This window comes from Rhea pennata, chromosome 1, assembly GCF_028389875.1.
Source record: "Rhea pennata isolate bPtePen1 chromosome 1, bPtePen1.pri, whole genome shotgun sequence".
Lineage (NCBI taxonomy): Eukaryota > Metazoa > Chordata > Aves > Rheiformes > Rheidae > Rhea > Rhea pennata.
This window is the reverse complement of record NC_084663.1, coordinates 78,493,039-78,511,204: the sequence shown is the minus strand read 5'-3', so window position 1 is coordinate 78,511,204 and position 18,166 is coordinate 78,493,039. Positions and strand designations below refer to the sequence as shown.

Here is an 18,166-nt window from a genome sequence, read left to right as displayed (position 1 = left end):
AAATCTTGCAGTGTGCATCCAGTTGAAATTTCAATTAATCTTAAAAAGAGTTTAACCCAAACAAGGATTCCACACATCCAATTTTTTATCTTTGAAAGTAACTAGCACATCACAATCCATCTGTTTGTTAAAATGCTGCAGGTTATGCTTGTCTTGCTCTGTTGTAAACTACTCTCTCCCTTTCGCTTAACAGTGCTCTCGAGTTGAGGACTTCATATTATCCAGAGGCCTAGAACATACACACCTTTCTTACGTGCTCCTGGTTTTCTCTGTGTTAACATAACTTGGTGAAAGACATTTTTAATCGAGAGAGGTGGGAGTTTAAGAACAGAATGCTCATTTACCAGCAACACCTTAATTAAGAACCAAATCCTCTCCAAGAATAAAAACAGTTTCCTGCTGTAACAGTGTATCTTATTATTTTCACAACTCTTCAATGAATTATTATCTGAAAATGTGCAAAACTTCATCCTAGACACCTATTAAAAATTGTTTTAATTAAGCAAAATATTGCCTATACCTTCAGTTTTTCATTCCATATACTCAACATTTTGTAGAAAAATCCTTGGCTGTCCAACACAAAACTCTTTCAAAATGTAAATGCTTTAGTTCGTGCGCGTAATTCCTGAAGGTATTCATCTGAAGGCCTGAATATTTCTATCAGCAGTTATACTTCAAGTTGTAGACCCAAATAATCTGAAATATAAAAACTGGAAATCACCAGTCTAATGAACTGATTTTAATCCCTCTTCTTCAATCAACATACACGTGATCTTTATGCACTGCTATGTTCATTTACAGCATGCTCAAAGAAATCCTCACTGTGAAATAAACTAGTAATAAGGTAACTCTGCTGCTCTTACTTTCATAGTGATCATTTCTAGCAAGCCAACACCAAATAACAAACTAATACACCATAAGCTATTTTATATTCCTTTAAATGCCAGTCCTCAGCAACAAAACAACCCCAACAGTACTACCACCAAATTAAAAAAAAAAAAAATCCTCTTTAGGTAAACAGCATCATTAGGGGCAATATCATCAAGCAGTCTGAAATTTTTCAGTGTGTGGGGGGTATTTAACAGTATCTGAATTTGTAAGAACTGCTACTAGTTAAAAACTCCAACTCATATTTTATTTACAGTGCAGCTACTACAGGCCTCTAAAAAGAACTCTGAAGAAATTAATTTTAGCCATCACTGAGCCATACTTTCCTGAATCTCTTTCTTAATCTCCACAGTTCACCAAAACATACTCTACTTACTTTGAGCTTGATCGGTCAATAAATACAGCTTTACTACTTAAAGTTATGAGTTGTTTTTCAATTTATGTTGCCATAAAACAGTTCAAATGCAATGCCATTACGGCGATGGTTGTGATACAATATTGTCAATAGCCTGAATTTAAAACTTTTTTGTACAAGTCACTAAGTATTTTCTAATTATTTGGGGGGGGGGAAGTGTTGTTTGGATTTGTTCTGCTATTTACTTAAATTCAGGGCTATAAATAAAATTAAAAGGAAAACATTTTTTACATAAGCGTCCAATTTTTTCAGTGTAGAGGAAAGCATTTTGCTTTACAAATACGAATGAAAGGAAAGGTTTTCTCATAAAGTGTGTTTAAAATACATTTACTTCCAGATACTTGAATTTGCACATGCACTTGCCTCTATAAAGACCAGAAACTAAATATTAAGGGTCTGGCAATTTCATAGCACAAATACCTCTTAAGTGTGTAAATATCTGTCAAATCGTACCTAACTCAGAACATCTACATGCTACATCTATATGCTACCTTCATCCATAAATGGCATTAGTCTAATATTTAAGTATTATACTTAAATAAATTCCTTCATTAATACGTGAAGAGCAGAAAAAAAGAGAGTGGGAATGTGCGTGAGCATGTGCCTGTGCTTGGAAGAGAACGAGAGAAGAAGAAAATACACTTACAGCACTTACGGGTCTTTAAAGGTTCTCAAAGATAGAATTTAAAAAAAAAAATAAAATAAAAATTGTCATCATAAACTAGTCCTGAACAGTTCTGGATGTTCAACAATTTTAATAGTGAACCCAAAAATATTTACGTCCAAGTTCGCGTTGCGAAGACGATCAGGAAAACGTAGTTGTGGCGAGATATAAAATCTGAAGGTCATCACATAGCTACCTTAAAAAGTATTACTTAAGAAACGTGTACAGGCACACTTGTGTGTACACACATGAACAGCATAAAGCCTGGTATACTTCATTAGCTGCACTGTCACTGCTCTGCACGCTAGCACTTCGTAACGTTTCCAACATACTGAAATATTAAGTAAATATTAAAACTTGCACCACCTAACTTTGTTTGTTGCTTTTCTTGAGCTTCCTTCTATTAAAAAAAAGGGGGAGGAATGCCATTCAAGAAAGCAGCTATATTGTAATCAATGAAGGCAAGACTGGCACAAGTCCTAGAACATTTGCATTCAGAAATAAAAGCTGTGATCGACCTTTGTCTGCTAAGAAAATGAAGCTAGCTGGTTTTAAACAGCCTGCCGAAGGGAGGGGCAGGCATGATACGGAGGGAGGCTGAAACCTTAAAAAAAATGAAAAAAGAAATAAAAGAAAGAAAGCAAAAGGAAAAAGAAAAAATATCACGACAATAACTGGCATTACTACATATCTCACCCCTACTCACCGGCTAGCCATCGGCCCCAGCCTCAGCGGGCTGACAACGTGCTGCTGCTGCCGCTTCCTTAATAAATGCAACACCCGGACGCCAGCCGCTCTGCCGATACCCCAGTGCAGTTTGCGAAACTTAACGTTATTTTTCCCTCTGCTCGGCTGGTCGCTCGGGCCGTGGCGGCACGGTCTACACAGAGCCTCGTACGCCTCATACCTGGGCGGCCGCCAGCAGCGGCGCGGCCGAGCCCCGTGCAGCCCCGCGGAGCGGCCCCGGCGCTGCCGGCGGCGGCAGGGAGACCCCAGCCCGCCCCGTCACCTTGCGGCTCGGCGCTGCCGCTCGCCTCTGCAAGTGCGAGGAAGGGAAGGCGGTCCTTACCTAGCAACCGGGCTCCGGCTCCTCGTCCGCATGCTTCCCGCTGCCACCGCCACCCCTGGCTGCCAGCTCCCGGCAACAACAATGGGAGGCTGAGAGGGGTGGCATGGCAGGGAAGGGAAGGGAAGGGAAGGAAAGGGAGGAATGAGGGGAGGCAGGCGCGGAGAGACAGAGACACAGAGAGAGGGAAGGGGAGGGGGGGGAAAAAAGAGAAGCGTGTTAAGCTTGTCTGGTAGTTAACAAGTCTTGAATGAAGAATGTTAGCAAACAGACAAACAGCATGTCTGATGCATGCTAATAGTCCTGGATTCACCACTGACACTATGAATAATTCAGGAGAGAGAGAGGAGAGAGAGAGGGAGAGAGAGAGAAAAAGACATCCTCCACCCTCCCTTTACGCTTTCAAATGTCTGCAGAGAAGACATGAATAAAAAGTATGCCTCAACTTTCTCCTTTCAACCCATGGCTAAAAAAATATTCAGGGGGCGAAAAAAAGGCCAGTTAGGCAACATCACCTTCTCCAGTGCTGCCTCTCCGGGATTTTCAATTCCTATTTTTGTTGGCTATCAATTCCCCCCCCCCCCCCCCTTTACCGCCTATTTTACTTCTTTTGTCTAGGAGCTGGCACCTGTCCCAGAGACGGCATTTTACTGCACATCCCCTTTTCCCTCCTAGCAGAGAAAGCAGGGGGAGAGGTTTGTGAGGACGAAGCAGCCCTTGCACTCCCCTGTCCCCAGCCCCCCCCTCCCCCCACCCAGCAATATTTCCATTTTCAGCCATGGTCAAATTACAAGGAGTTTGGAGGGATATGATCCATCCTGTTTCACAAGGCACAGATACCTAAAGCAATTAAAAAACACATTAGAGAGAAGCTGGTTTTGTAAGCAGCACAGTGCACTGATACTCGGGGGGGGGGGGAATTGCAAATAAAAGGCCTTCATTCTCACAGCATACAGACTAGCAAAGCCTGATTCACTGTTCAAAGAAATCAATTTCTTTTACCGAGGAAAAAGAGGAGAGAGAGAAAAGGATCAGCGGAGGGGAAAATACTTAGTGCTTTAACCTCAACATTGCGATATACAGTACAGCCGAGCAAAACACAGAGAAGGCAAAGCAAGCCAGTTCCTCAACATTGAAAGAGAAGGGTTAAATAAAGCAGCAAGGAGAGAGAAAAAAAAAAAAGAAACTCCTATTTGCAGCATTTTTAAAAGTTCTGCTCTGGCAAAGGCCGTCTGAAGGGGAGGCCCTTGCAGCAGGAATGCGAGCGGCAGCAGCAGCAGCCCTTTTTCCGAGTCCGGCCTCCCCCTCGCGCACGATGCGAGCGATCTGGCTACGGGCGAGGAGGAGGACGTGAGCTAGCGCAGCACAGCGGGCTGGAGCTGATGATGAAACAGAGGCACGGCCCTGTGTGAGCAGGCTCATTTCCCTCATCCGCAGCCACACGCACACTGCCTGCGCGCACGCCGCAGCGCATTGAGCCGAGCCGCCCGGCAGCAGGGCCATGCTTGCCCGCGGCTTGCCGGCGGCTGTGCTGCTCAGACCTGGCTAAAGAGGGGTTTCTCCCCAGCAAGCACTCCTGGGGCTGAGGATGGCTCTGTGGGCTGGCAGGAGAGGGAGGAAAGGCTTGGCATGACAGGACCCAAATGCATGCACAGTATCACGATGCGGCTGATAATGCAGCTCAGCTAATGAAGTTTTTAATTATGGGGGGTGGGGGTGCTAAGGAAATATCTTCTGGGATTAAAACAGAGAGACAAGGGCTCCTTGTTATATTTATACCTATTTACATGTCTCTCTATAGCAAAGCAGTCTACGAGGATTGTGAAACTGCAGCCCCCCCCCCCAAAAAAAAAAAAAAAAAAAAAACACCCAGAGCTACAAATGGAGAACTGGAAAAGTAAATACTGTATGTGACAAAAAAAACTTGGTGATTTTGTTTTCTCATGCCCTTACTTCTAAACCAGCTGCACAGCCAAGCTCAGGCTGCTTGGCCCTTATAACTATCTTGGCACAGAGTCAAAAGCTGATAAGCATTTGGGCGAGACAGCTCAACTGCTGTGCTGGAAGAAAAACAGCTGCCATGATTGCTGTTTGATTGTGAGTGTGTGTAAGTGCTCTCAAAAACACACATCGGACAGCAAAGACGGGCCACGAATGCCTGAGGATTCAGCTTCAGAGGATCAACATGCATTTCCTTAAAAAAAAAATTATATGGTTTTTCCTCCATTTCCCCTCCCCTATTTTTAAAGAAAACGTACTGCGTAGGCTTGCTTTTCTTCTTCCCATCCCCCCTCCATAACCTCAAGCAAACTCAAGGAATTGTGCCAAAAGTCCCGTTGCTAGTTACCAAGTGCATTTTTTTAAACGTCCCTTTGATACTTCTTTCCCTCATGCTTGCCATGGAATATGCAAGTAAGATAATCTTTCCATTACTTACAGAAAGCAATTAAAAAAAGAAGAACTTCTGGCTAAACTTTTTTTTTTTTCCCCTCGTCTTTTTAAGGGGCAAAAGAAGGGAAACGAGAGGGAGAAGAATATTTTTTTCTTTTTGCAGAGTCCAACATTTGGCTTTTTCCATTTGTGGCAGATCACTGTAACGCTATTGTAAAACAACTTCCTGCCCCTTTTGGCTCAAGTTCCAGAAGCTGCTAGGCTAAGTTCATAGCACAAACTTTTTTCCCCCTTGCCGAAGAAGAGAGACAAAAAAAAAAAAAAAAAAAATCCTGCAAATTATTTTCTCCCTTTTCTGGCTAATGGACTCATAAGGTGAATTTATTGCAGCTCCTTAAGAATGTTACACAAGAGACGTCGGTATCCCAGCTGGATAATTCATAAGCTTAAAAGGTGGGGTTATTATAAATGTGTATCTGTGTGTGTATCTGTATGCGTTTTAATTTTGTAATTTTAAATGGCAAGGCTTACTACCATCAGGTGGATAATGAGCTATGCTGCTTCCTCTGTTGTACTAATTTGTATATCTATCATAGCACAGATCGTTGACTTAGTATATACTGTCTCTTCTACTTTCCAGTTGCTTTTGTAATCTAAGGTAACCTGCATCTCTCTCTTTTTTATTTTTTCTTCCCTTCTTTTCCTCCAAAATGCTTGGTGTCATGAAAATACTGCTCCAAAGCTCCTAAACCCTCCCTGCTAAAAACTGGAGATGTCGCACTCCCCATGGTATAAGCCAAGAAGGAGAAAATAAGGCCTCCCCAACTTGCTCTCTCACGATCTCTCTCCCTCCGTTTCTCTCATAGCAACAGCCTTTCTTGGTACGCCTGCTTTGGCATACATCAGCATTTCTACCCGTCCAAGTGTCCTTTTGCGTCACATCTCGCCATTTCACTCAACCAATGAAATCTCTGTTGTAAGAAAAATATATATACTTTTTCTGTTATTGGCATATTCAAATTTTTTTTTATATGCTTTCCTAACGTCGTCACATTTGATTTGCCCTACATGAAGAAGAGAGGGAGGGAAAAAAAAAAAAAGAGAGAGACTGTACAGGATTCAACCTTGAAGAGTCTTCTTTGTGGAAAATATGTTACCATAAGAAAAAAAGGATTACATGGGTACTTAAGGGAAGTCATAGTTGTCCCTCTGATTTAGTATTTATTTTGCTTATGCTATCATTGCTTTCCTGATGTACTTTTAAAACAACTACGCAGTTTCAACTAACTGGAAAAGTCAAAGCAATGTTTCTAACACTTTATAAAATATTCCTGATAAAAAATACATTCAGTGATGTTTGATTCCTCTAAATATTGATCAGGAGATAGAAAAAAAAATGTGATGGAAAAAGAAAGAGTAGATGGGAGTTTCTATTCCTTGCAACTCTCAAATTCCATCCAAAGAGGCTGCTCTCCAACTTCTGCTTAAAAACTCACTAGCCTGCAAAATGGAGCAGAGGTATTTAAAGTCACAGATTTTTTTTTTTTTCAAGCTGCATTAAAAATACAATATTTAATAATCTGCTGTGATAATGACAGTGACAAAGACTTAATACTATTTACAGTATATTAGAGCTTGCAATACAGTCATTCCAACAGCTAATATGAACTCTGCCAAACTGGTAAGACTGGCAAAAGAAAGAATTATTAAGAACTTATCCCACACTAAATACAGTATATACTGCATTTGACAGAAAATACATTTTACCTATACATCACAAAGTATATTAAAATCATCACATTGGTTTCAGACATGACTTTAATCACATTTAGTCTATTAAAATGCACAATATCAGCCAAGTCTAGAAAGTATAGTGTGACACATGTGGGTTTCTCGGAGTTAGCTGGCTGTGTCACATCTTGAACAACTACTGCTGTGACATTTTTAAGGAATCTCTGTTACACATTCTTATCCAGCCTCAAATCTCAAGAAAATGCTCAACCACTGGCATTCGGAGGAGAATAAACATTTCTTTTGTAAGCCAACTGTATGTTTTATGGTTTACCCTTACCAACTGTTTTTTTGTAGTGTGAAACCACAAAATGTTTTTATTATTTATTTTTAGGGAATTACAGTAAGAACTACCAGAGATTATCAGAACATAGCTGAGAAGATATTTAAATATTGACTTTCCCACAAGGTTTTACTTAGGTAAAATCATACCTTCTAATTCTGAACTCTGTCTCTAATAATGTTGATGTCTATTGCATACGGCCTGTGGATACAGAGAACATGTATGCATAAATTCTGGGTGGTTAAAAAGTAAAAGCAAGCAAAATTTCTGGATATCAAACCTAGTAATAGATGGTCATAATGTCCAGCTAAAACTCTTGTTATCATTTTCTGCCTAAAAATAAGGACATGACATTCGCGGTAGTAGTTAATATAACAGAACACGCACAGATGAGAATATTAGCCCTATTCATAAGAAAAGAGATTATATAGGATAGTGCATTCAACTTTTGATGCCAATGTAATGTAAAAGACAGATGCTTCTTAAAGAAGGATTAGACTGAAGTATATGAATAATTTAGTTATTCGCATTCAAGAGATCCTGTGAATGACTTTTCCCCCTTTTACTTAGGCATTATTTTTAGCTCCTTAACTTTCTTTCTATATAAAATACATATCTCCTTGTTTATTCTCTATATCTCTCCCTTTCTTTCTCACTTTTTGCAAAGTAAAAAGTGAGGACAGCCAAGTTTCATCTCTGCTTCCTCCTGTCTCATAACTGGGATAATTATGGCATATATGGAGGGTTAAAAGTGCATCTTCTTTGCACAATTACAGCTCAGATTCATTCATTGGAAGTTGTCATTCTTCAAGGAGAAATATAAAAGCATTGGATCTGTCCCCATAGTTGGAAAGTAAGATTGAAAGCCATCTATCTTTAGGTTACTGCAATATTAAAAAAAAAAAAAAAAAAAAAGTGAATCCTATAAGCTAGTCTTCACTTAATTGTTTTGCTCTTTCCTGAACTCTTAATAGAAAAGGAATTCCAAAAAGGGAAGAATCATTTTAAGATTGAATTCAAATTATGTAAATAGTAACATGGTAATATTTTTAATGCTGAAGTTGTTTACACCATTACGTAGTTTTATAACTCCTTTCCTTCCACTTGTCTCAAGTTCTGTCTATTGGAAACTCGCTATAGAAGCTCCTGCTAATATACTAGTTTTTCTTCTTACCACTCTAAGTTTAAATATATCTCTTGTACTTTCATCTCAATTCTGTGTAATACAGGTGTCAATACTAAGGTCAGCTCTAAACATATTAGTGATTTTTTTTCCTTCTAAATAGCAGAGCTCATTTTCAGTATCCAGTGGTTTCTAAAAACCTATCAGAAACATTTGATTAAAAAATGTGTACTTTTTTCCCCCAAAATAATCCAATTAAAAATATTACAATTTTATTGTAAAGCTATTTGGAAAAATGCAAATTCCCATCTTTGGATGCTTTTTATTACATATCTCTAAAATAATTCCAGTATATAAAATCACCAAGGATAGCTTTACTTCAACATTTAGAGAGTTCTTCTTTTTAAAGACACTCTTCCAGCATGAAAATAAAATAAAAAAAAAATAAAATAAAACAGCTTTGCCTATTGTTCCCTGTGGGGATTCAAGGTGCTCTATGGGATTACAGCTGGTGTACACTGCATAGAAAGGGCAGTAATTCCACATTGGACAGGTTACTTGGGAAGCTTCTGTTCTACCCCAGAATACCTCGCCTCAATTCCAATGTGTCTGTAGTGTATTAAATTATGGGGGGGAAAACATTTAAATACTAAATAAAGACAATTTTGAAGTAAGCGAACCTGAACAGTAGAGGCAAGCTGAACAAAAGACACATTTCCAACAGCCTTCCCTTCAAAACATAATGAAGCATTTTGCAAAAGCATTTCCTTCTATACACTGTATTTTAACAGTAATGTTTTATAGCAAATTTGGCATTAATTTGGTATCAACACAAATGAAACTGGCAGTAGGATAAGCTTTTTTTTTTCCTTAAGAAAAGAGGCATTAAATTGTGCATTGCATTAGTAGTTTTTTAAAGGGTGTTACCAACACATTTTTTTCTTGCAACTTTTTTTCTTGCTGTACAGAGCTGTATGCTCGAACCTGATAGTATTTTCCTTATATACCATAGTTAACTGATGAACATTTACATCACAAGCAACAAATGAAAGCACAAGCCTAAATTTTGTTTACTAAGCTTCTACTTAATTATCATAAACATGCTACAAAGTTCCTGGAGGCTAATTTAATGCACTATGTATCTGTGAAGGAGGTGCAAGCTGGAAACTAAGCAATGACATAGTCAGGTTTTCTTTCATTTTCAGATAAGAAAAGAGCTTCTCAGCTGTAAAACAACACAATTTTTATTTTATAGAAAATTTAACTAAATAACTTTTAAAAATATTCCGTTTCCCCTGCTAGTATTAAGGCACAGTCTGACAGACTGTAAGTTATTCTTTCTGCTGGGATCAGACAATACAGCGCTATCGTATGGATCACTGGCTCTTGCTCTTTTTTGATAGCCTGCGTCACCCTCCTCGGCACCTCCATGTCCCACTCAGCACACCTCAGCTACTCCCCAGTTTCATACAGGTCTGACTGCCTCCTCCTTCCTCTGCTTTGAATAAGCTCTACCTTAAAAGCTGTCCCACTGAGATCAGGCTTTCCAATAAAGTCCGGGCACGCAGAAGTGTTCACATTTTCAGTGACGAGTTGCAATTGCATTCAGTTAGCTAAACAGTAAGAAATGGTCGTAAATACTTTATGATTACAATATAGAAAGCAGCAGCTTAACAGCAGGACACCTAGATACACTTACAGAGAGACAGCACTCATACTAGTGAATGTCATATTTTATATGCAAAGTTTACAACCTGGAAATGTTAAAAGATTTTTGCCATCTGATTTCTGTACCTTCAGCAGTGACTGACATTTCTAGTTCTCCTACTATAAATATTCTGCTCTGGCAACACTTTTATCCTGGTATCACTGGGAACACAGACCTAAAATAAGCTTTGGGGTTTTAAATAGAGCCCTCCATTTATTTAAATGAGCAGGTCTGCTTAAAATTGGATGATAGGTAAAAGCCCTGCAGAAATAACTACTGGAGAAAAAAAAATACAAATAGTTACCCCCCCCCCCAAAAAAAATAGCCAAAATATTGTAAACAAAATATTAATTTTTAGAATATGCTAAGCTGTGAGAGGTAAGCAAACATATTTGATGAAATTCATAATGCAGACTTAAAACTTAAGTCTTCCAAAAGAGGATTAAGATACTTTTATATTGTAAATTACTTACAGACCTTTAAACTAGACAAGAGATGTCTAGTGACTAAATTCTATGTTAAAGAGTTTTAATTTTTTAATTACAATACAGTGCTGCAGTTCTGAGCAAAGGAAATTCTAATGGTAACAAAAATGGCATATAAATAAATTGCTTAATGTTTTTAATATTAAAACTACTATTTTAATATTAAAACTATTAAAGGTTAAAAATTTGCATAAATTGTAGGAAAATATAAAGGGATGCCCATTATGGTAAAAGATACATAGTAGAGCTATAATTATTCAAAACATACAGATACTTAATCTGATACGGTTATAAATATTCACATATTCATATAAAAAAATCACAGGTATATTTTCCAATTATGAACTGAGTATTAATATTACATCTACATTTTGTAGCCAACTTTAGTTTTACAATTCAATTAAATATATAATTCTCTTAAGCCACTTAAAATATTTTAGATTTGTATATCTAGCCTAGCCATCTAAAACATTATTGGAATCTCAAACTGTAACAGAGTATATTTGCAGATGAAGCAGTATTTAAATGTACTAGTGCAAATAGTAGTTTATTTAAATGCCTCTTCTTGAAAAACAAATGCCTAACATGAGCAATATTGACACATATTGTTATTACTGTGAAATATAATTTCAAGAAAATAATTATCCTATTGAATGTATTAATGTATTTATTTGTGTAAGTAATATGGGCTTTTATATTGTTTGAATCAGTCACAGGTAAACATCATTGTCAATTAAAAGCTTCATAAAATTTATGTTCTATGAATTGTTATCCAGGAATCATTTGCTTTTTGACTCTTATCTCATACTTACTAAAGTTGTCACGGTTGCATTCATTATCAAATTCTTACATTTTGTAAGGATGTGTAAATTTACATATTCTGCTTGAACAGTATTCTGCTATTTTTCAGTTTTAGTAAACAAAATGTCACGTACATATGTGATCCTGTATTTCCTTTGCCTAGAAATATGTATTCCCATACAGAGATGCATCTAAACATTCTTTATATATGTACACACATTTCATATTTGACAAAAATGGCAGAATAAATACGAAGGATTTTAGAAAATTCAAATGGGCTATTATCCCACTCCCAAACAGATAACATGAACAATACACAGCATTATGAACTTATTTATATCAACAGAAGTTCAAAACAAGTCCACTAACACCAGCTGCAGTGATGGAGTTACAGCTGGGGAATTCAAAGCCGATTTAACAAGAAGGCCTCAACTGAGCTTGGAACACTCCAAATTGAACTATTTATGTTTGTATAGAAATTTACATTATAGTATTTTTACATTAAATATCATGTAAAATAGTTTTTTAAAAAAGACCGTCATTGTGGTACTGTCAATAAACAGTACGTTTACTGCAAATAATCTTTTAAAATAATTTTTCATTTTCCTTTAAAAAGATTAATCAGCTTCCATGCAGATGAAATGTATGTCACAATTTAAATAAAGGTTTTTTAAGTTAAATTTATTGCAATCTGACAAAGCTAATATGAACACTGTCATTCAGTGGGTTTTTACTATGTTATCTATACCGATAATGTACAAAATGAACGACAACATTGTCATCACCAAAACAAAAAAACTCTTGAAAAACTGCTTCCAGGCTCATTCAGTAAACTATTTTTTGTCAGTTGTTTAAAAACACTTCCTTTTCAGCACACTGAGAAATCACAGTGTGTATCAATGACTAATCCATGAAAACTTTAAGTTTCAATATTAACCATTTTTGCTAGGGCTCCATTTCACTGGAGATTTTAGATGGATGATAAAAAACATTGAAATGTTCAAAGGTCAGCTCTTCAGTTTATATTCCCAGGAATGGTATGCAATGGATTTCTCTTGGTCCACCCAAGAAAGTTCAAGAGAACTGCTAATACATTATCTTGCACACAGCACCTTAACAAGACATTGTGGGAAAAAACGGGGGGGGGGGGGGGGGGGGGGGGGAGACAGAGTCACCTTTTGTCTCCTGGCAGCAGGGCAGTAAGTCTGGGGCTGGAAATCGAGAACTCTCTCCAACTCACTCACAAATACATCTGCTTCTCAGAAACTTTTTAAGCCAAATGCCAAAATCAAAGTTGTCATCTCAAGCCTGTATTACTTCCATCATATGGCTGTAGGAAAAACAAACAACTCTTCCTCCCCTCAACAACTGTTTTAACCAAATGTCCAATTTTCTTTCTCTTCTCTGCATGCACACACATGTGCTGTCTGTAGCATGGCAGACCTGTTCAGACATACATACACATGTATGTGTTTATAGTCTCAGGTTACAACAGCCCATAAGCTATGCATTGTACTAATGTAAGACTGTAGTGTTAATATTCAGCTTTCATAATATTGTTTAGTATAAATCACAATATTTTAATAGTACTGCCTAAAGATTACTAACAAGACGTTAGGCTTGAATTTAGGAAAATCATAAAAGACATGGTTTAGTGCTATTTTTTCTACTTATCCAAATAAACATAGCATTTAAACGATGTTAATACTTCTAAAATGCAGCATAAGAACTATTCAAAAATTGATAATGACAGTACTACACCAGCATTATTTTTATCCCTTGACCAATATCACAACTCTTCACCACATTCATAGAACATGTACAACCAGCCAACCTGTAACTACCTGAATTTAGAACCTCATTCCTTTGCTAAAACTGAAACAATTAGGGAAACTGTCTTAAGGTCAGATATTTTATCTCATGCAGCACTGCACACGCACACATAAAATTGTTTTTTCAGTTCCCATTTGTCCTAATGACCAACAATTTGTTCCCCCTTTTTGCTCAGCTCTCAGCTGCCCATGCTGCGAGTCTTCAGTGCAGAGAAGAGAGCAAAATAAAGATTTGTTGCGGAGATTTGCAAAACAGTTTTGCTTTAATGCTGTACTTACACTCATGCCCATCTATGCAAATGGCTATGCCATCCACAGAGAGGCAGATTTTTAAAGGACTATCAGATCTACTATTTCAGTGTTCACCTTTTACTGGTCAGCAAATGGCCAAAACCTTAGATCAGATTTCTTGTTCTGATTAACTGGAAAAGCCCACTTTGTACTGGAACTACGATTTTTCTGTAGCCGTTGCCTTTCCCTAGCAGAGAACACCATTTTGCACCCTTGCTACATTTTCCTTTGCAAAGTGGGTAACGACCGCAGAAAACATCAGGATGGTACTCTCGTACTATGGAAAAACAGCAACACAGCGCCACAGAGAAGCAGCATTTTTATTTTGACAGATGTAACAGGACAAATAGCCTGGTATGTATTTTCTGCTCACGCTAATATTAATAAAAAACCACTGCACAGTATGCAGCCATTTGTACTGATGCAGCATTTTGAAACTATAGTGTCTTTCTTTTTATTCAAGCATTCAAAGGAAAGAGGCAGAAGAAGAGATTTTTTACCTTAGGATAAAATAAACAAATCTGCATTTATTTCAGCTGACCTGTCTGAGTTACTGGAGGCCTAAATACCTATCTGGCAGTACAGTGTTTAGAAAAATGTTTCTCTTCAAAAAAGTGAAGAATAGACTGAGTAATTTCCACAGCAAATCTGAAGCCTCACCAAATCCATGTTCTCTACGATCATTCTTTTCCTTTAATCTTTTTTTTCCCCCCCTCTTCTTATATAAACCAAAATGTAGTAAATTACTGTCCAAAGGACCAAGAAAATCAGCTGGGTAACAGAAATGGCTAAACATTAAATGCAGAATAACAGGTGTATAATACTTGCTTAACAGAGAACCCTATTTAATATGAATGGGTCTTGCTTAGTTTTTACTGCAGAGATCAAATTTGGAAACAATTCTGATAAAGCAAATTTAGAAAAAATAATACAGAAATTCCTGTTTCTAATTTCTGTAACTTCTTTGTTTAGGAAATTAAAAAAAGCTTGAAAGGACAAAAACTACTGCTTAGTTCTACAAAGTACATTATCTGGAGAAATCACTGATAGCAGTAACACTGAAATCAAGTTCATACAGTAAAATAGTCTATCCCCTGTACATTCATTTTATATAAACTTTGCCAGAGATAAAAGTTATTTTTTAAACAGTAAAACAAACAAGGAAACAAAAAAACCTTTAGCTTGAGAGTTTTTTTTTTAAAGGTGAAGTGCACACAAAGCAGAAAACCTCCAGAAAACCCCATTCAACATGAAGCTTTCAGAAGAGGCATTTTTACTACCACATCTTAAAATTATTTCCATATGCAACATGACAATCTAGCATACACTCAGAAAAATTAGTTTTCTTTCAAGCAGACACTAACTGTATTTATTTTTAAGATTCAAGTACTTTTATTTTCTAGAAAATATAAGCATTTGCGCATATTTACTATTGGCTGAATGTTTTTCTCTTTTTTTTTTTTTTAATTCCAAGCAGCCCTTCTCATTTTAAAATTCTCCTACAACACTATGATTCCAAACAAAGCACAACTGTATCAATGCTTTAAGGCAAGAAAAACAAACAAACAAACAAAAAAAAACAAAAATGAACACTATCGACATTGCATTGATGCACACTTTGGTCCTTAAATTCCAGTAGCTTGCAGAAAAACAACATTAATTAGTATTGAAGAGCACACGGTGAAAGGCAATGGATCTTATATTTTCGTTAATCAACATTTTAACTTACTAACACAAAGGAGGAATATATGCATGCTAACGTGATAATGTTATTTTTATTGGATAATATTTTAAATGGATATAAGATGCATAATTGTCCCATCTGGCCTCCCTTCAAATCTAAAGCTAGTATACTTAGGAAATTTAAAATAACGAATAAAGAAAAGTGAAGGGTTGGTTTCAGTATTGCTTGTATTCAGTGTTACTTGCTGCTTACATACTAACTAACATAACTAACTGTGCTGTTCATTTGGCTCGGCTTTGAATGCAAGTTTTCATTAAGAGGGAATGCTGTCTGAACTGCTTTGCCACTTCTTTTGTTTAAATCACTTGTTTTGCTGTATTACAGAACCCCCTTTTTTAAACTAAGAGTAAATGGCTGGAAGTGTTTGTTTAAATAATTCAACAATGTCAAAAAAAAAAAAAAAAGAGAAATGTAATGTTTTACTTGAAATCATTGCAAACCAAAGAAAATAAATTAAAATGAGGAGAGGAAGGAGAGGGAGAAAAAAAGACAGCAAAAGAAAATATCTGCTTAGACAAAAGAATTATAGTATTTTGGCAAATGCGTAATACAGGATATAACCTTAAAAAGGGGGGGGGGGGGAGAGACATGGAGGTCTGCAACAGTTACAGGCATTGGCATGCTCCCTTACAGAGGGAAAAGGGTGGTGCCAAAAGAAACCTGTGCCCAAAGCCCAGGGGCACCACCCCGGGCTTCCACAGCGCCCTGTGCTAGGCAGTGGCAGGTGAGGGAAGGATGCTGCTGCGCACTGAGGCAGCCTCCATCCCTGGCCACACGGTGCCCGCCCCACCCAGGTGGGACTGGATGTAAGGTGTGCCCAGGGATGGGCAGGTGACAGGGCTGAAAAGCAGCACATGGCTCCCTTCTTAGCAGGGACGGCTAAAAGGAGTTCAGAAACGCTCACAGCAATAAACAGCAGAGCAGCTCGTTTCCAGGACGGCACCTCAAGCCAGTATTCACATCAGGTAAACCTGCTCTCCACTCCTACACCAATACAGGAGCATCTTCCAGCCATTTATAGTGGTACAAAAAGCGACAAAGCCAGCAAACCTAGAAACGTCCCAGCCTGAGAGCCAAAACTTGCTGTGAGGCACGTTCTTACCTTGATCCTGTGCTGAATGCCACGTGTTAATGGGTGCAGAAGCCTCTACGTGTAGTATCGCAGTGGTACTCGTTTCTGTGACGGCAACATTGTAAGGCTTCCCCTTCCGCACCCTCATCCGTGGTCATTTTTAACTCTGCTGTGTTTTAGACAAGTTGGTTGTCATCAGCAATTAAGGGCTTTATTTTCATTTATTTATGATAGAAGGAAGAAACGTTGAAAAGCTGTATTTTTGTTGAAAATGTGTTTACAGTCTGCGTAATTATTTTACGATCTGTCATTTTATTTTGCAGATTTCCCTGCCGAACAAAGAGCAGCACTCACAGATGAAAAATAATAAACATCTTTCAGAGAAAGGTGTCTGTTTTTCTCTAGCAAGCTTGCCATATGGTAGTTGAGAGAAATTAGCTATATTTGCTGGCCACAGCAACTAAAAATGATCCTCCCATTTTGTGACCAGTTACCTTTTGAAGCCAAAGAATCAGCATTTATACATAAAGCTAGTATTAAATGGAGGGAAGCCCTAGTTCACTTTGGCTTAGTGCACCATGCTCAGCTTTGCCCTGGTTAGATAGCGAATGGACCGAGATTTGCCTTTTTTTTTGTATGTATACTAAGTCCACAGACATCAAAATGGTGCAACACAAAGAAAGTGTTATGAAGTAAAAGGGGTGAATACAGTCGGATGGGACACAGCATCACACTTCCTCATGAGCTAAAAAAAAAGATACATATTTTGAGATGTAATGATGACCTCAGAGGCCCAGGTTTAATTCTGCAATTACCATGCGGTTTCTTTCTTTCCAGAGAAAAATTCCCTAACTTTCACTGATCTAACATTTCGCAAGGAAATAAAAAAAGTGTTAATGTGAAAGGCTCAAACCACAGAAATTAAGTTACTGCTGGTGCAGCGGAGGCACCCAAAGAATACATTTTCCTCCACAAAGGATTAAACGACCCAGCCATCAGCAAGTGAAGCGCTAATCCACTCTCTCTGAAAGCGCCTGACTTGGATTTTTTGGCGGTCCCGCTACCTCCTCGGAGGCTACCGTGCGACAAACCTGCTCTGCTGCCACTCACCGCCCGCACGTGCCTAAATTAGTTCTCCATTTTGCGGCGGCCCTGGGAGAGCAATTCCCATTGAGAGGGGAACAAAGGCCGCGACCCGGGGTCAGGCGTAATGCCGGGAGTGCGACCTCCCCTTTGTGCCCAACAGCACTGTTTATTCTGCCTAAGTAAAGATCACCAATACATTAACTAAAGAGGATTAAAAAGGTCATATCCCTAGGGATGGAGCTCACATGAGTGGCAACTCTCTCCCGTCACTAAATCATTCGGCTTCCTTTTTTTTTTTTTTTTTTTTTTTTTTTTTTTTTAAATAGAGACACCTTAACTGGCTCATTGACACGTTATTTCTAAAGCAAAAAACGTGTGCAAGATCTGTGTGTGGCCTTCCTTCTAGAAACAGCTTAATGGCTGCACAGGCAGCAGGCTGTTTCGATGTAATTTTTCAAGATATCAAAATATTTTAAATGAAAGCAATTTTTCTGTGTTTCCTTCTGAAAAGTTCCAAGCCGATTTA

The 18,166-nt window shown here is 38.0% G+C and overlaps 2 long non-coding RNA genes across 13 annotated transcripts in view; one reads left to right on the top strand and one right to left on the bottom strand.

The window, feature by feature from the left end:
• The window catches only part of LOC134149436 (uncharacterized), a 206,769-nt gene that overhangs the window by 97,243 nt on the left and 91,360 nt on the right, over positions 1 to 18,166 (bottom strand). The window lies entirely within an intron of this gene.
• On the top strand, positions 5,345 to 16,940 carry LOC134149464 (uncharacterized). Its single transcript, XR_009960438.1, has 3 exons — positions 5,345 to 5,877; positions 16,356 to 16,447; positions 16,878 to 16,940. It is a non-coding gene; the product is annotated as an uncharacterized LOC134149464 (long non-coding RNA).